Below are 17,522 nucleotides of genomic sequence, written 5' to 3'. Positions count from 1 at the left end.
TACCGTGACATACTTCTTGCTGATAAGTAGAAGCTCTGCACAATTTTAGGGATTCAACAAAAAAGTCGTTGGTGGATAAAATGCGAGCGCGTCATCGCGCGTTTATGGCTGTATGTAGTATCAATATATTCGAGACTACTGTGCGTATCTACTTATAAATGATGTGTCTATGCAAATACAGGAAGTACGCGGTATGAACTGCGCAAAATGTGCATACAACTGTATGCTAAAGTTCCACATACATATACGTGAAGGTCTGTCGTTTCTTAATTTAGATGTCAGTAACGGAATGCAGAACGGACAGAGATGATATACCTTGCAGCAAATATATGCACCCCACCCAAAGCAGACGTGTTAGATACCGGCAAGCGGCTGCGGTTTTACCGAGCTGCATGAACGACCGGTAGGTACGAATAATCGTACTACTTGATTTTCTTTAGCTTTTCACATTCTAACATTATAACCCAATCTATTTGTATATTCATATATGGTAGTTGGGCTATCTATAGACACCTGCGAAGTGTTTAGAGAGCGTTTAAGCAAAAAGAACAGAGAACTTTAGTGAACAGGACGGAAAGACCGAGAGTCACTAAAAACAAGACGAACTCATATGTATACATATACTAATTTGTGGCTATTCTAGGCCTAGTTTAACCAAACGTATGCTTAACTGCATTAATTGATGATATTTTGCATAAAAAACTAAATTTTAATGTATACTATTATTATATACTATTATATACAAATAAAATAATATATCGGAGCTTTTGGGTAAGCTTATTTCCAGCCATCAATTGCTATCACTACAGTTACGATAGTGGAATGTTAGGTTAGGTAAATCCAGTTATCTAACCTAACATTCCATTAACAGCAACGTGCTGGTTTTCAGTAAACCCTTCTGGTTTGAAGAACGCGGAGTTGTCACTAGGTGCTTGAGCGCTCATTTCGTCTTATCCGTTTCGAGTAACTATTACTCTGTTTCAACGTAAAAGAGAACATAAACGTACCACAAAGATTATTACGTTATGATACAGAGGTTTGTCCACGAGAAATATTAAACAACCGCGTACCGGCCTGCAGATACGAGCATGGTTATGTAGGTTTTAAATTCATCACATAATTTCAGTGGCACCTATACTGAAAGCATTGAGTTTGCTACAGACAAAGGGGCAATAAATGACAAGGGAGTTTTAGTTTGACCTCTATCATTTTTAGTTAGACTTTATCCGGTTATTATAGATAATCTCACTTGGTAAGCAATAACCATGGTTTTTTCAAACGGTTATTTAAAAATCTATTACCATATTCACATTACTGCCTCGCCTTTAATTTCTCAGAAGCTATTGAATTGACAACAACAGCGAATCAGACATTATAATTGGACTTGTAAGATTGCTATTCCACCTGTATTCGAAGCTAAATTCAGCTTAACTTCAGGCTTTCCCTTCTTCCCGAAAATACAAAAATACTTTTCAGGTCCTGTTACATACTATTACCACTAAGGGTCAATTTTTCTGATACAATAGACACAACATAGTACAATTCCTTAGATCAGTGTATTTGCGCCTAACGATACGCAGTTCTAAGATTCTCAAAATACTTTCTCCAGTTGCGCGGGCTTTACCATTCATCTCGTAATATGTTAATTTCTTAAACCTAATTTTTCCCATGAAACTGCGACGTATGATGAAACTATAATCACATGTATTAATCTCAGACTCAGGGGTTTAGCTTTGTTAAAGGCGCGTAGCCAGATGAACCAGCTAGATTTTGGACATACTTCAGCATAGTGACCTACTATGGGGAAGGCAAGCTTTTTAGCTGCCTTCTACGAAAATTTATTTCGCATGGCTAAATAAGCAGTATTTTTTAAAGAAGTAATTTAATATGTTTCATCGACTTCAGCTTTTATAAACACCTTTACTTATTCGCTTACAGTAGGTAAGACACGATGTACGTACCTCAGTAGGGGATACAGAGTGAACGTAGAAGGCTTACGACGAATATCCGAGAAGATGAGTAAGGAAGAAACGCCGTGCAGGAACATATGCTATGCTAAGCCAAGCGGATAATACGAAGGAAGAAAGGCGGAGGTGCTTACTAGTGTATCTCAGGGCAACTGAGTCGGCCATTAAGAGTTTGAGAGAAGGTAAGCAGGCGGCATGCCGATGTCGCTGTTTCCAAAAAGCGATCTTCCTGCAACGGAAGGTATCGGCAACCAGTTGGATGGACGACTGGCTGTCAGCTGCAGTGAATCTCTCTGACCGCGAGAAACGTTAGGAAGAAGAGTCCGACATAAGGAGGCATCATGAATCTTAATTCGACGGACGGTCCAAGCCACTGAAATTCCACCACGCGTTCCAGCTATAGCAGGGAAGGCCGAACAGAGCACACAACTATACCAACCTGCCAGCCACACCGCTATTTGCGCTTCACTTGAAAATCATCGTCCGTAGACGCGTGCACTGGCCAGGCACAAAATTACTTGTTTATTTCTTCTTTCTGTCTATATAAGGTTCCGCCACTACCCTCCTTTAAACGCCGCTATTTCGATGTCTCTAAACCATAACAAAATAACTCGGTGATTGTTCAAGCGACGCTCCTTATATGAGCTTTAGCTTAATCGATTGTTTTGTTTGGCTACCTGCCAAACACCCGAGAGAATAAAACTTCATGATGATCAAACAACAAGGGGCACCTCATCAATCAGTCTACTTAATAGGGGTATGGAAGATCGAGCATCCATATACGTATGCCGATCAATAGCATATTAAGATTAGTACGCATATGCATTGCCTGAAGCGTATCATGCGAACAGGAAAATAAGCTAACGCTTGTTGTAATCGTATAGCAATTTCATGCCTATACAGTTAAGTTCATTCTTGGGATTTAGTAACTTAAGTAAGTCAGTCTTTTTGTCTATAGGCCGTAGAATCCAAAAGCTAGAAAATCTGCAACAAATTCTAATGGTTTTACTTTTATTTTTCAAAAAGTAATAATATTTTTTACGAAATTGAAACAATGATATAGAATTGTACCTTTTTGATTACACCTTTATCAGAGCCCAATACTTTCCCCTTCTTAAATATGGTTGCATTCATATTCTAATTAGTGGGTTAAGGTTGGTAATCATATATGTGCAGGTAAGATTTTTCAATATTTGATAATAAAAGATCTAATAACCGTTTTGACCTGAACCTTGATTTCTCGCTATGATTAACAGCGGAATATATTAACTTACTTAAATACACCAACAGCACTGGCCAGTATTCAATGTGAACTTGTTTAGCTAGATAAGACTGTAATGTATTGAAAATGGTCGTCAACATGTGGCTTTAAGGGGCTTCAGCAATGCGGAATAAAATATATTTACCAGATTCGAAGGCTAATTGAATTCGAATCATCGGAGAAACCAATTCCACAGCATGTATAAAGTCCGAAAACTAATTATACGATTGTGATGCACTCGTCTATGTAAGCGGTTTGCTTAAGTAGATCCAATAAAATATTAATTTGTTTTATCAGCTTTTCATGGCTTTTAGTTTTTGCATAACGTGTATGTCATTATAATTGACAATCTACTCATGTACGTAATTTTTTTAACCATTACTTCTCCATAGCTTAAGTATACTAGCATTATCACAGCTGTTTTCTGTATCTGAACTATATTGCCTTATATGCTTTTCTTTTAGGACAAATTTCCCGCAAAAACATACTCAGTTAAGGAAATCTTTTCACGAAAAACCGCATAATTTCACACACTTCATTTTCCTCAGCCTTTTGTTTCAGCTATGTTTTTTGCACACTGTTTAGACTTATTTAGAACATCGTTCGATATTCATTTGTTGGGTTGGACTTTCGTTTCATTGGATTGGTCCATCAATGTCCTCTACCGTCTTAGCTTCATCATGACAAAAAAGGTTTCATGATAAAAGTGAAATTTGGTAATTAATCTACGTCCGTATATGCAATATATTGCATCAAGATATACGATGTATAGCATCTACAGAATATTGGACCACACTCAGGGCTTCCACCAACAGAGCAACGTTTCTAGATGAGTAAAGTGTAGCGTTATCTGTTCCAGGTATTCCAACGATAACTACACTTGCAACCATAGCATGACGATGAAAAATAATATAATTTATTGTTTATAGGTACTTACGCGTCATATTTGGTAACACTGAACAATTTTTAAATTTCTGGACTGTGTTTAGATGTTATTGTTGCAAATGAGGTCGGAGTGCAGGAAAAAGTAAACTCCAAATCCCACGTAGGCAAGAAATTGAAAAAGACCACATAAGCTATTTGCGTGCCAAGGATAACATTAATTTGCCACTACGCCATGACATTCTAAATCGTAGAAAGTTGTAATAGCACTGACCGTGTTTTATTATCTCTGAACATTTATTCCAAGAAGAAAATGTATGAATAATAGGTTGCAGGTTTTATTGTGAGCTTGTTTGGTTCAAGATGCTCCAATTGTTTATAACAATGCATTGAGGAACTCTTTTTTCGAATTTAGGTGTTGTATACCATTCAAAGCGAATTGCATAGATTAAAACCCATCAATAGTTGTTAACGCCAAATGCGAGGAGCTGGACGTTAACCTGAGTAATTCTAAAATAAATTTAATGCATTGCCAGTTTCTATGCGAAGATTGTAATCACCACCTTTGAATAGCTGAGAGCACTGTGTACTATCGAATAAATACAATAAAGGAATTTAAGGGTAATCGATTAGATACTGCCGTATTTTCCTTATACAAGATTGGTGTTAAAGGCACTGCGGCAGTAGCTTATCGATGAACGGACATACATCATTGAGTTTCGCTTGAAAATATTCAGTCACCGAATGATATCTGGTGATCGCATCTCAGTGTGAAATCGACACTCTTAGAGACAGCACAGGAAACATTTAGCAATAACTAGCTGACAGGACTATCAGTAAATGAGCAATGCAGAATTTGCAAGGCTGTATTGTAAGTGTGTAGAAAGTCAATGCCATCTCTATATTGCGGTCTTGCTATTTGTACCTGTTATAGTCAGTCAAATTAATTGCAACGAGTGAAGGATGGCTGGTCCGAGGGAGGTAATATATCTGGCAAATTCTCTGCTATGAAAACGTTTCGAGAGGTTCCCTCAAGATATGGCAAGCAAAAGCAGAAGCTGGTGACAGTAAATAGTTTGCAATATCTTCAGAAATTTCCCACAGCTGCTTCATGTTTTCCAGCAGGCAAAAGGCAAGCCTTACCGGAATATTCGAGCGTGTACAATAAAATAAATAAAAGCATAAAACTAAAATCGTTCATCCTGATGATAATAATATGAATAATATCGATGAGATGAGAGTGTACTAAACATAGAATAGTGAGCCTACATGGTACAAGGTTCGCTTAACGCATTAAGGATACTAAGGCTATTCATGTCAGAAACAAAGTTCTACAGGCCACTACTTATTTCGTTCTAAGACGTCAATCATTCAACAAAGCTAGGAGCAAAATGCTAGTTTACCAAGAGAGGATTGTGCTCAAGACCGAGGAAGCGATACTTTATAATAATTTACTGCCAAACTAAATATAATAACTCGCGTATAATAAACTTCATACAAGTATTAGTTGGTACGGTAGACTTCTTGCTCACGAACATGGTCTCAGACGAAAAAATAGGCTCAAGCAGTTAACTAGGTTTACCAGCATTTACTATGGAAATATTAAGTCTTAACGTTCCTACTGCGAATAAAGGATGAAGATATAGAACTTCGCGCCGAAGCGCGAAGTTTGCACACAGGTAAAATTATCGTATGTGATGATATGTACGATGCAAACATTTTTGCTTATTTAATAGCAAACCCCGTGCGTCAAAGACCATAGAACGTTCTCTTAATGGAATATAAAAGCATTAATTTCATCACTTATTTGATAAGCGCGCTATTTCGTAAACTGATTATGAACCAAAATGCTTCGTACAAAAGTTGAGACAATAAATAGACGTACGAAATAACAGCTAACCTGCAAAAACGATTTAGTTAAGTAATTCATATACCTATGATGACAACGCTTCTAATCTATTAGTCAACCCACTTAACATTCCTGCCAATAACAGGGTTCGTTCCGCAATTAACTACGTTATAAGGAGCGCACAAGTTACATTTGGACCGATAACTTATAAAGACAACACCACCTTGGTGTGTAAAGGCCTCCGGGCTGCGCGGCTCCGAGAGTTATTAAAATGACGGTAGACAATAGATGTTCAGAGGCACCGGCTGCGGTAGCAGCGGCAGAAGAGCAGCTAAGTTCAGAAGCCAAAGAAGTGTAAATATGGAAGCTGCTTGAACATTGGGTATATAGCAGACGCATGCTGGTTCATAAAATGAAGAGACTAAAGTCAAAGCAAGTATTCCTTGAGAGTCGCGCCGCTTTGCTATCTAGACTAAGGTCACACACAGAAGGTAATCAAGAAAAGTCAGTGGATAGGGAGGCGACGAGGGTCGGCAAAAATTGAGGAACTCGAGAGCCCGCGGCGCCTGGCTATCAATATGTTTGATACCCCTGGCAAGCCGGTTCCTGCTGCTGGGGAACCCCTCTTGAAAACCGAAGTTTGTGCTGGTATTGGCCGTGGCGCTAATGCTAGCAATAGTACAATGGTCGAAAATGAAGAAGGGAAAGTTATGGTCGGTGGCCTATGCCCTCCTATGTAAGCCTCTACGGTCTACTTTTTTAGACATGCAGTCGTCTTCATGCTCCACTCACTTTCTTCGCGCTCGCTCTGTATTCTACTGCAGTACAACAGAGAAACGGACCTGCCGGCGTCGGTAACGGTTCTGTCTGCTAGAAATAATTAAGAGTTCTCGGCTTTAGTTCCGCGCTCCACTCGAAGCCCTGAGGCAAAGGCTTACGACAAGCCGATGACGAGGAAAAGGAGGGTAAAGAGATAGTAGAGAACAAAGAAGAGTTCGTTTCCTTGACTGAGCCGCTACCAAATCTCTGAGCATTGGCCCTGCAGCTCCTTCACCTTTCATTTGTGTGCGTGTCGGTTTATACTGAAAGCTTTAACCAACGCATGTAGTACGTCGAGGCCGCCTGAAGTGGAGAGAATAGCTAGCGTGCCTAAAGAATGAAAGAGGATAGGAGGTAAACAGAAGATCACGGTGAAACTAATGGGGAGAGTGAAATTGGAGCGGGGCTTGAATGGGGAACAATGGATTAGATTAGATTAGATTAGACAGCAGCACATGAACAGATGACTAACGGATCTGCCGAGAGAGAAAGAAAAAGGTCGTCCACCCTTTCAACTACTACAATCCATCCAAACGCCTCAAAGGCCTCAGGTTGGCCCTTCGAGTATTCTATGAAGGCTCGAAGAATAAATTTACTTAAATTTCTCAATGAACACAAAGTTTAAAATAGCAAAGGGAATTAGGTCAGAGTTACACGGGAAAACTATTTTTAAATAGTGAAGCAGATTTTCTGATAGTTTATAGAGATAAAAATAGCTACCAGGGACATTAGATAGAACAAACATGCATATGTCTATGTGTGCTCTAGTTTAGTGATGTGCTGTTTATTGTAAGAAGCGTTCATTAAAAAGAGTCAATTATGATTTTATCCATTAAAAATGGATGTGCGCTCCGACCACATCTACGCTCAGAAACGGGAATGACTTTAAGAAATGGGTGCAATACACAAAGCCAATTTTAGAAATAGATGAACGCCTTGAAATAACTCGTCATAGGCACTATTATTAGTACAGAAACAGTTCCAGTTTAGATTATAAGTAAAAGCTTCAGACTCAGAAAACTTAAAAAATGTATTCTGTCCTATTATGTACGCATTCGTAATGTAATAGAGTGTTCTTTTCTTTAAAACCAGCTCATCAAAAGAGCCCTTCTATAATAGAATAAAAATCTTGCAGTGCAAGAAAATGCAAAATGATTTTATCACGATTTTATGTGCAGCCCTAAGAACCCGACATCCTAAAGCACTGGCATAAAAGAATTAACCCTAGCGCATATTACGCCTTTACGGATCATCTAAGCGTTCAGAAAGTTGATGCGAGCCGTCTCACAATGCATCGGTTCACTTCGGTATATGAAAAGAGTAACGAAAGAATTAATAGAGCAACGCATTTAACACAACATAATTCGAAAGCTAATCCTCTACAACAACTTTGTCGTCTAAGACACTTACATTTAACTCTATTTATGTTTATGCTCTTAGAAACTGAGCGTTGAACCAGCTTTAGAAGTATTTGTATCATGTACTCGTTTGAATTGGCGCATAGCTGCTACAAACAAACTATTAATAAAGCGAATTTGTTTTCCAACAAGGAATTGCTTTGTGGATCTTAGTGGAAGAACTTAAACACGTAGATAAACCAAAATATATCGTTATACTATTCCATTTGCTAGCACATGCACGGAAGAGCTTTCTGCCAGTTCGGACCTACTTATGACAGTACACCTTGGTAATAGTAATCACTGTAGTAACTGTGCGCCGCTTTGTTGTTTTGTTCTTGTAGCAATCAGGTGGGCCGTAACTTTTCTTGCATTTATGATAGAAAACAGGCGATTCCATAATGTGTTCGAAAAGGAATGCGAAACAGATAAGCATCTGTGACTATATTATAAACATGCTATTCAACTGGTAGGTGAAGGCACATTTCCTTTTCTAGAGAAAAGCATTTTATTGGTGTTTTTATGCTCGCGAAAATGATTTGACCGCTGTAGCTGCTTGCAACTCCATAGGACTTGTTGACGCAGCATATTCTCCAACTAGACTACAGAGACCTAATGGCTCGTTAGCCTTCGTAATATACCATGGATGTATACATAATATAGTGTTAACGCGTTTCTTCAATTTGTAAAGCGATCGACTCTAAATCGTGTACAGTAAAAGTGGGTTAATTTATCTAAGTGTTTCCCTTTGTGAACCAATGTTCGGCTCAAAACGACTGGTAACAGTTTTTTTAATTTTACAAAATTAATCTTTAATTAGTCAGCCGATTCACCGGTAGGCTTTGGAACAGCCTTCGCTCCACTTGACATAAATCAGATTTCGGTGCTTCAGACGCGTGCTAATCTCACAATTAAACGGTCTATGATTAGCTGAATAGGGTCGACTGTTTGACGAGCGGAGAAATTAGCAGCTGTAGACTTTTAAAAACGTTCGTAATGTGATTGTTTCCCTTTGTCATGATACATGTCACTGACAAAAAAATCCACAGTTGCTTTCTTAAACGCTTTTAGAAAACATCGTTTACTAACAGAGGCTGTTAGCCCAATTCAGTGTTCCTATAATTCGACAATACTACAAATATACCATCTCATCAATGAAATAATCACCAACATTTAGCGAAACCGTTATTGAAGTATTGCACTAAGGATCATCTTTAGATATTTTGTCTTTAGATAAAATGTATTGCTACTTATTATCTTGCTATGAGATATTTTTTATTAGATACATGTGTACAAAGCACTTGTATTCGAAGACTATCAAATATGTAGCATCTATTGTTCACGTAGCTGATCTATAGGTTCTTTCCATATCTTGCTGACCTCTTCATTGTGATCTCTCTCTATGCTGCTGATATAATTTGTAATTTAATCGATGACAGCTAAGTACAATGAATACACGTTCCGGTGCACGCGGTATACGGTATATGGCGTAGTGTTTGCGTTAGAGAATGTTATAGTTAGAAAGTGTTTGCGCGCCATCTGTCTTGGTGAGAAGAAAGGAAACATGAATAAATGACATTTTGGTGAAATCCCTGATGGGCAACCGCACCTCTAACAGCAACCGGAATCGAAATACGCGGTTAATTAAGATGAATTTGCAGAGTTACTGCCACCGCTGGACTCTCAGAAGTCGGCCAATGTTGTAAGTTAGCGCAAGCAGAAAAATTTCTAAACAAGATCTCAAATGAATTTCAAAGTCATCATTGTTTTGGCTTAGATAATTATTTTCTTGAAACAGGGGTACTTGTTATTTGATCATATATTGTTCATTCAAAATCTTGATACACCGCGCCTTCAAGTTATGGTAAGCGATCGAATAACCAGGCTTACCTACTATGAAAGTAGAATAAACTCGAAAAATGACTGTTATGAGAGAATCAACGACTGGTCAGTAGACTTATATAGAAGCAAACAAATCCGTTCCGTTTTTAGCTCTGTTGTCAAGTTGTTTAACTTTGGCCAGCCCAAGCTATTAATATAAAAAATATACATTTGGCTCCTTTTACTCTTCAAACTTAGCGCGTCGACTTAGAAAATAGATACTTATGTATATAAAAGATATACTTTGAGGCGGATGTTATTTATTCAATTCAATCAAAGCAACTCAAGCATGCGTAAAAATATTTTAAACGAAGAATAAAGAGTCAAACATTCGGACTACCTCAAATTAAAATGCATGAATCTAATTTACAACTAATGTTGTGTGCCAATGGCTTCTTTCTTTCCTTCATATTAAGATTTGCTCGCAACAAGATATATTCACTAAAGTTTATGTACTTTACAAATTTAGTCTTGTTGGACCGTATAGCTAGGAAGTAACGCAAACCTTTTGACATACATATTTGTATATATACTTGAAAATCATCTTCAATAAATAGGTCTAATTCCCCGGCTACACGTGCTTGTCTGTTTAAAAGTTCCGTTGGTCTTGTAAAAGTGTGTAGGAAGACGATGGACGACCAAGTCTGAGCCAGAGTACGCCGGGTAGGGTCGCATGTTATTTTAAATGCTCTTTAATTCTCTACACTTAGGAACGAGTTGAGTAAGTTTCCTATAGAATGTTATTATACTTTTTTATTTTTTTTGAAGACACATTGTCGGACCGTTGATACACATGGACGGGTGGTAATTAACTAAATCGTCTAGCTAACTGTAGATATCTGTCACCACTTTCTATATACGAGTATACATCCTCATCAAAAAATATACAGGTTACAAGCTAATATGCATGTGATTGAGAGCGTACAAAGATGAACTAGATGTATTTTTAATTATTATTACTAAATCTTTATCAGATATTTAACCTGCAAGTATTTTTGAAAAGTATCGTTAATATCTACAAACTAAATTGAACCAAACCACGTAATGTTTTCCAGCAGAAAAAAAGTTCTTACTTTACGTAAATGCAGCGAAAAGCATAGTTATAGAACTAATATAACAGGTATACTGTGGGTAGTCTTCTTTTAGGTCATAGGCTGTAAGAGAGAATTGAGACGTAAACGACACATGACATGTTCAGTAGAGAATACACACTACAACAGCCTTTGGTTGATGGTTCACTTTCGGTCGATCTAGTCTAGCAGAGCAGATAGCACTGGAAAACGTGAACATAGGCGCCAATGGATTTCGTCACAAACTTCCAAGGCTATGCCGCTTTGCTGACGCAAGGGTCGTCAAATACATTTTAGAGGAAGGGCAAAGTTTGCTGTAATAGAAACATTCTTTCTTTCAAAATTATACGAGTTATCCAATGGTATATATATTTATCTGTTGTGATATGGTATCATGTAGTTTTCTTTCGAGACACAGTATAGTTCATATTCACAATAGATTAGGGCGATAACTGTGTAGCACTGCTCTGATAATCAAGATTAACGTGCAATGCTGTCGTTCAAAGAACCTTACTGTAAACAGACGGATTTTATTTCAGCTGCTCTAAAGAACGTTAGAGCGCCCTAGTGAGAATGCCGAAGCGGTTTGATGCCCCCGACTGGCTGACTATCTACAGTGTATTATTAAATTGCTACACCGTACTGTTGCAATTTTAAATAGTCTAGCAAGACGCCCACTGTAAGTAGCATTACCGATTTTTTTTTACTTTAGAGAAGAATAATACTATTACATTAGTAGAGGTAATATCATATCATTACTAAACTAAAATTATTTTAAAAGTAATTGTGCTGTTGACTGAATGAAGAGAATGGAAAATACCATTGTCTCGTCGTATTTGCATGAAACTGCTTCAGAAATTGAAGAACTTCGCGGACTTTGCCCTAAGGAACTACGCATAGCACTCCACTTCGCTTTAATATGCTTAATGTTGAAAATGCGTATCTTTGTTGAAAATAAAGAAGAAAACAAGCCATTTTTTGCTATTCTCGCCACATACAAACGAACTTCCTCGAATCCAGACGGTGGCATTTCCTGTGATATTGTCTAGAGAGAAAACGGGAAAAGTTCTTGGAGGAGAATAAAGAGCCGAATACTGCTGTGCATTCCCTTCGACGGCATTTTGCAAAATTTCCCCGATAACAGCGTGTTTTGGGCTCAAAAGAAAAACAACAATGGGTAGAAGAGGGGTTAAGGATTTGGTTTGTGCAATTTTTGTGTAACTTTCGTGTAAATAAGCATACTTCTATATATTAACATAAGCCACTTGTTTCCATGAGATCTAAACAAATGTCGACACCATTACAGACGATCTCTCTGTGACGCCAACGATATAAACGCAAGTCAAAGTAGTAAACTAGGTTCTATGCTAACACTTTCGCCTCTGGCTGCATGTACTCGATGTTAAGAATCTTAACTTACAACCTGGATTTGGTTCAAAGCTTGATTAGCGAATAAGTCCTAGTTTAATACTCGAGCCCACCGAATTATTGAAGTTCTCAGTTACTCACCGCCAATGCAGTAATCTTATTAAACATATAAAATAGTAAACCGGTGAAACTATATAAAAACTAAATATTGCGTTACGAACCCTATCCAAGAAAAAAGACGCTTTAAGCACTTCAATAAATAAGTTCGGCATTTCTAATAATACGAATTTTCGTTGTACGCTATGAACGTATGTGAATTCCAACCTCAAAATGAATCGGCATTGTTTAAGTTTAGAATTTACTACGCATTTATCTATTCCTACTTTATTCTTTCAGTGAGCGTTACGCCTAAATTCTATTTTTTTTTCATTTCATAACTCGTTTGCCTGGCCTGCTGAGACGACAACTGAGCCGAATTGCCGCGCAGTGTACAGCACGCAAGTGATGGCTCTAACAAGTAAGGCTAAATGGCTGTAATTTAGTATTCTTCAGTAAAAATTATTTTCTGGTAAAACTCCGCAAATATTAGCTAAATTGCTTGCTAAATAAAAGACTTTGGTTTATTTGTGTTGAGAGGAATACAACTGTATCGTACGAACGCATGAAGTTAGAATTAGATATAGGCGTTTCCGGTCAAAGAGACCTTGCAGCGGTTCTACTGAAGTGCATGACGATACATAATATCCTGGGCGTATCGCAACACATATTATGCAGATACACGTAGCCTCTGATAATTGAAAACCCACCGTTCCACGTAGTATATGATAAAACCCATGTACTGCAAACCGTATAACTAAATGCCGGTTCATTCTATGCGGCTCTTTTCAAGCTTCGTTAGTTATGGACCTCGCATTATTTTTTTTCCTTTTTTTTCCATACGTTGATAAACCTCAAATAGGCAAGAATAATGAGGAGTTGAATCTGCATCTCGGATTCTTTACACATAGTGGTGTATCACTTTGAAGGTACGCGTATCGATTCTAAAGTGGACAATGTAGGCCCATGGTGCGCCTTAAAAACGGAAGTTTGACTCAATCAAATCTTTCGAGCTGTTTCGATGAGAGATGTTCCTAGACAACCGTGATTTCGTATGAAGCGACTGGGCCACTTTATTTTGAACCAGGCCAGCGCCATGCGCAAGAAAATCGTTAGGGCGTACGTATTTCCACAGTCGCGACCATAGTTCGCCGCAGTCTACGAAGGTTTGTTTGTTTGCGGGTAAAATGACTCCCATGTACTTGAAGCTATTCACGTAATTAAAACATCTAGAAAGCAGCGCAAAGGCCTTTACGGCAGAACTTCATGTTCTCTGTTCCGTCCATGTTGATGATGAATCTAACCTTTTCCATATAACATGACAGCCTGGCAGAAGCTTGGTATAGATAACACAGGCTTTTTTGAAAAATCACAAAATCGGCGCACAGCAACGTTTCTCTCCGTTCTGCCAAATTCTAAACACGGAGTGGCAGGTTATTATCAAGTGTGATGCCAGTTGATTGGGCGGAAAGTTTTAGCTGGGCCACTCCAGCATCCTTAATCAGCGAGCTTTCCTATACTCTCGCTTTGGTCAAATGCAGCATAATCTGTAAGACTTTCCATTTTGCAAATTTCACTAGAATTTCGTTTCCAAAAACCGTGCAAAATGCCGACTAAAAACATCAAATTTTAGCGAAAAACCTCGTTTCGGCTTACGATAAGTACAATGTACTTCCTGAAGCAGCATGTCGTATGTCATAAAGATAGAACTTGTAACGTGTAAACGCAAAACATATGCCGTTCAGCTGGAATACATGAATTAACTTCAAAGTCTCATTAGCCAGCATGTAACAGGTGAGCCAGAAGCTTGTTGCATCTGCTTTTCTATGAAGATAGATCAAGCAGGTTGCCCTTTCTATTAAATATGACACTCCGAAAGACGTCGTTCTAACTTGTTGATAGCTGGCCATACTGTATTTGTCCAAGCATTTGTCCCGCAAAAAAAACCATGCCAGACGCGGTTTTTAAGTACTTATTGCGAATTAGGGTTCAGTCCAGCGACCTTTTTTGATTGTAGTTGGTCCAGAAAGGTACGGGCAGCCCCATAACCGGTTAACGCTGGGTCAATTCGCATGTCTAAGGTAGTGCTGTAGCGGCCAGTTTGCAACTCGTATTGAACCGCGAGTGTTGTCCCTACGGCAGCATTATTTGCTTGCCTAAGTACAGTTATAATTGGTCTATTGTTCAGGTTTAAAGTCATTGTGTATTAGACGAGAAATGGATAATACGGCGAATGATACGATTTTATCACTTTTGGCTCGTCATTTTAATTCATAAAATAAAGCAAGCATGAAGAAAATACCTTAGCCCTATTATTGTCTTTATCAGCCGCCCCTTTTATTCAACGCACTATATGCAATTAAAAATTTGCAATGCACCATTTTAATGTTACAACATCTGACTTATAACTTTTATAACTTGCTGTAATCCTGTGGTCACTTTTGATACTACAGCGATGGGTCCAATAAGCCAGAACATAGCAATGAGAATCGTTTGACACGTTAACGAGTACCAGGATACGTGGTAGCTGGCTTTACGCCATCACTTTAGACCGAACTATTAAGACGGCCTGGTTCAGTTGACTCTGTCAGTACAAAAAGGACGGCGGATGGGGGGCAGGAGTAATTAAGTCGCGATGACGTAGACACTTCATACAATACATCTGCGCTTGCTACAACGACGGTTTGTCGAGTTCACAGAATTAATTTGTTTTTGCTCTTCCACTCTCAGATTACCGGAAGCCCTAGGTAAGTATTTTCCTAACATCCCAAACATATTCCTCCTACTTTAGTCATTTATCCGCCTCTGCTGGTATTCACTTAACACGAGGAAGCCAGATGCGATAATGCAGCGACGACTAGACTTCACCAAACCGACCCAACATTGTGTGCGATGTCCAGGTCCCACAGCAGAGATCATCATTAACAGCGGCGCAATGGTCGTTGATGAGAGAGACGTGCCCGCTCACTTAGTCGCAAATGCATAAAGCAGCCGAGGCAGAGGCAGATGGCACTTAAAATGGACAACAACGGGAAACCACGCGAGAAGCTCGAACGAGTCATACGACAGCACCAAAAACCCAGTTCTGCGTCTGTGGCCATCCGAATATTGTTCATCTAAGCGATGCTGTCAGAAGCGACCTAGATGAAGGTCGGGGGGCTCAATCAACGGCTGTCATTCGCCCTGCTCAAATTAGCACACACCCAACAAAGAAGTGAGAGTGAAACAAGGACATTCTTACAACGAACCTAACATGTTATTGTTGGTATCATGCCGTGCAGCTTGTAAAGGAAAAAGAGCCCAATGCTGCTCATTTTTAGAAAATCAAAAGAGGTTCATGTTAACGCTTTACCATTCTTAAGAGATATAAGAAACTTAAAAGGTAGAACAAACAAAATAGCGATCATAAGATGAAAAAAACCTGAGTAAAATTAATTGAAATTAAAATGATCGCTAGCTTAATGCATGATTGTAAATGTCATTGATGATATTTAATCTTGCTATGCATAGCTTATAACTTCCTAACTATCAGTTGCCTCCTCTTTCGTGAAATATGTTGGCATTGTATTGATCTTTATTTTCAAGTTGGATTCTCTGCGAATAAATTTCTTAACGGTTGAAGATTTGAATAGTTACATCCCAAAATGGTCCGTGCGTCTGATTTTCAGAATATATTGTAGTGACTCAACGGTATAACTGTGAAGACAATAAATCGATAATGGCACTTAGATCCTGGCGTATTGAGAAATTTTCAGAGTCATACGTTTTAAAAACAATTTGTAAATATGTGAGAATTCACAAAAAGGGGCAGTACATGGCTTATTATTATGGCGCTAAACTTCTAATATGTCTTTGAGTGTTTGAGAAATTCTAAACACTATTAGACGTTCATATGCTTATTGAAAAATTTAGTTATAAACAAGATTTGTTGTGTAACACAGTTATGGCTTTTCTTATAATCTTCGTTATTAAAATAATGACATCTCGAGGAAAAGCTTATTTACTGTCAAATATTTTAAGTCTACAGTATTCTCTCTCTCATTTTATCTTTTGATTTAATAGTCATTGTTATCGGGAACTGATACAGATGAAAAACATAAAAAGTTATTTTCCATAATACTTCTGCATGATCACTTTGTCATCTTTCACTTATTTGAAATTTCAGAGCTTGAAAGCTGTTACAAATAATAATGGCCTTACGGTTGTAGTAATACTTCAGTAGAAGTACACATCTATATGACAGGCGTTTTTTCGTGCAAGGATAGCCTTATCTTGTACGCTATTATTTATTTTTGTTCTGAATATTCACTTCTACTATTTTTATCCTTGATTCGTTGTTTTTTTGCTGAAAGCGACATTTCACGCGACGGTTCTTTTTCGCATCTTGTAGAAAAAGACTGTCAAGCCTAATTTGATCTATAGGGAACTGTAGCACTCGTTGATCTAGCGATCAACGCTTTTCCACGAAAACGATGTTCATATGGTCCTATTTTTAGATAGATCCAATTCATATTACTTTAGCGCTTACTTGGGGTTTCGTGTTGTTCGTAAAAAGCACAATAAAATATGTAGTTTTATGTTTTTGTAGTCATTGTCTGTTAATTTAGGTGTGTTCAATTTATAGTATCTAATGCATTTACTAGCCTCAAACTAATAATTAATTTTAGTACAGAAAGGTAGAAGTTGCACTGTGGAGTAAAATATCGACTAAAATCAAATCTATTGTCAACTACAAATCAGAGTGTCATCTCTTTTAGCCGATGCACAACAGCGTTTTCTTGTGTCTATGGTACATCTTAAAGACCTATTAAAAACACCGAGAATTATTTCGCATTGCATCGGATCTCTTAAGAGTTAATTTCATTTCGGAAATCATTTTAAACATAAAAACATGTTTTTAAGTGTTTGCAATACCATAATAGTTAATAACCT

General features: G+C 38.0%; 2 long non-coding RNA genes across 5 annotated transcripts in view; one reads left to right on the top strand and one right to left on the bottom strand.

Moving 5' to 3' along the window:
* LOC111268445 (uncharacterized) overlaps positions 1-17,522 on the bottom strand; it is a 79,886-nt gene that overhangs the window by 30,334 nt on the left and 32,030 nt on the right. Inside the window, exon 1 of one of the 3 annotated variants that reach the window (XR_002685228.2) lies at positions 1,962-2,097. The exons of the other annotated variants lie outside the window; for them this stretch is intronic. This is a non-coding gene — a long non-coding RNA (uncharacterized LOC111268445). Of the gene's footprint in view, positions 1-1,961; positions 2,098-17,522 lie in introns of those variants that run through there. 3 annotated transcript variants of the gene reach the window in all.
* On the top strand, positions 10,851-17,192 carry LOC111268444 (uncharacterized). 2 transcript variants are annotated; one of them, XR_002685226.2, is made up of 3 exons: positions 10,851-11,805; positions 12,954-13,011; positions 15,382-17,192. It is a non-coding gene; the product is annotated as an uncharacterized LOC111268444 (long non-coding RNA). The 2 variants fall into 2 exon arrangements; XR_002685225.2 differs by lacking the exon at positions 10,851-11,805 and having other exon boundaries at positions 11,818-13,011.

This window comes from Varroa jacobsoni, unplaced genomic scaffold (assembly GCF_002532875.2).
Source record: "Varroa jacobsoni isolate VJ856 unplaced genomic scaffold, vjacob_1.0 scaffold_1286, whole genome shotgun sequence".
In the NCBI taxonomy this organism is placed as follows: domain Eukaryota; kingdom Metazoa; phylum Arthropoda; class Arachnida; order Mesostigmata; family Varroidae; genus Varroa; species Varroa jacobsoni.
The sequence above is the reverse complement of the archived record's forward strand: the minus strand, read 5'-3'. Positions and strand labels throughout refer to the sequence as shown.